This window comes from Mastomys coucha, unplaced genomic scaffold, assembly GCF_008632895.1.
Source record: "Mastomys coucha isolate ucsf_1 unplaced genomic scaffold, UCSF_Mcou_1 pScaffold15, whole genome shotgun sequence".
NCBI classification, from domain to species: domain Eukaryota; kingdom Metazoa; phylum Chordata; class Mammalia; order Rodentia; family Muridae; genus Mastomys; species Mastomys coucha.
This window is the reverse complement of record NW_022196897.1, coordinates 38,336,913-38,339,155: the sequence shown is the minus strand read 5'-3', so window position 1 is coordinate 38,339,155 and position 2,243 is coordinate 38,336,913.

Below are 2,243 nucleotides of genomic sequence, written 5' to 3'. Positions count from 1 at the left end.
ACAGCAACAAGTCAAGCGGCAGTCAGATTAGCTGATTTGCCAGGTCTGCAAAGGACTGTCTCAAATCCCCAAATTCCCAAAGCTGCTTTTAAAGCAAAGGTCAAATAATTTTATTCACATCGACCACCTTCAGGGATGGAGGACCAAGCAGGGAAATGCTTCTTTCTCCTCATGTACTCCATGCTTTGTACTTAAAGTCCTAGATAACAGCATTTCTACATGTGCTTGATGATTGGTGTGTGTACATCATCTTTTATGAAATGGCTGTATTTCTCAAACAAGAGCTGTGGTCCCCAGGTCCCATTATGTGAACTCACAGTATCAGCATGAGAAATTCTCACTGTGAGCTTGCAAGACTATGGTTTTATGCTGTGTATGTTAAAGGTAAGTGGGTAGAAAGGTATAGGAATGTTTGTGTTTGTGGGGCTGATGGGTATGTTTCTGCAATAGGCTATGAACTGACTTCTAAGGACTTCTGTTCATCTGTGCCAAGCTGCTTTTAATATGCATTTTAATAACTCTGAACTTATTTGAACCTATTTGAATTTACCCCTCTTTCTCTTTCTTCCCTTGGTCGTTCTATTCTGAAGACACTCAGTGAAATGCCAGTGGATCTATATGCAGCTCTTGGATCAGGATTCCAAGGCCTCTGGACAGTACTGCCAAGCCTTTAGACTTTTCTGGAGGTCTCTTCTAGAGACTGTACTTGAAAAACACTAGTACTACCTGTTTAAGACTGGGTAACAAGGTAGCATATTATAAATTATTTTCCAATATCTAGCCTCCTTTCTTAGTGACAGATTCTATCTGGGAACATGGCTAAGAATCTCCTTCTGTTAGTTTATGGTTTGGGCCAGTGAGATGTAAGTAGAGACATTTTTAAGCCATTGCTAAAGTTCAGTTTAAACAGGAGAGAATTGTGTACGTTTGGAGTTTAGAGTTGATAAGATATGAGTTTGAGCTTTTACCTTGTACAATTAGGCAGTTCAAAAGCTAAAGGTTGGATGGTCAAACAACTTAAAGAAAGGGACCATTTCTTAGGAGTTCACAAATTCAGGCTTTAGAATTTGTGTGTGTGTGTGTGTGTGTGTGTCTGTCTGTCTGTCTGTGTGTGAGTTTTGTGTCTGTCTGTCTCTGTGTGTGTCAGTATGTGAGGTTTTCTGCCTTTATGACTCTGTATATGTTTGTGTGTGTGGGTGTGTGTTTATGTCCCTCTGTGTGCTGTTCTGTGACTCTGCATGTGTATATTCACTTGCCCTCAGGTGAAAAATATGCAGCTACTTTGTTATCCATCAGATTTTAAATTTCTTCCACAGTAAACACAAGCACACTTCTCATGGTATAGTACTTCTGGTCTTACTAAGCTGAAAGAGCCCTTTTATCCTTCTTGTTAGGTCCTAGTTAAACCCTGAGGTTTGCAAATGTGAGGGAGCCTTTGCTTGGTATTCTTTTATGCATCATCTTGTAAGTGACCAACACCTGCTTCCATTATTCTGTGCATTGATTTCACTTGCTGTAAACCTCTCCTCAGTCCATCTGCTTGATGCTGATTGTGGGGAGGACAACAACTCTCTTGTGCTCTATCAGCTCAGTTCCAAAATAATGCTGAGAACAGAGGTGAGACTGGTCAGAAGAAGGTCCCTGTCTAAGGAGAACTATTATGATGCTTCTTAAGCCCTACATCTTGAATGTGCCATCCACTGGCAACTCTGAGCAGGCTGTCAACCAGCTATTTCTCCATTCTGGTTTCAGCCTTCAGTTCTGATCTACACTGTAGATGTCACAGGTTATTCAGGATGAACATGAAGCCAGCATGTAAGATCTACTTATTGACTGGTTGGTTTCCTGCCTTTCCAGGAAGCCCTGTTAAAATAGCTTTTAGAGAAAAACAGTCATGACCCACTTGATGCTCCTCAAACCCTCCAGTGCTCCCAAATCCTCTGCTAATTAGTTGGTACCCCTTGCTCTGCTCCTAGCCAGGGTTCACTCTACTATTGAGACCTGCACACCAGGCTACCTAGTAGTTAGAAATGCTTCCCTCTTTCTTCTCTCTTGTATTCATGCACAACTTGAGGTGATGTGGAATTCTTTGCTACATTTTACAGAAAGGAACTTTACACTCAGAAGCACTGGCTTTTGTAAGGTCATCAGTGTTGGTCATACATAATTGGGTTTTCTTGTTTGTTTTTTGTTTGGTTGGTTTTTTTTTTTTTTTTTTTTTTTTTTTTTTTTTTTTTTTTTTT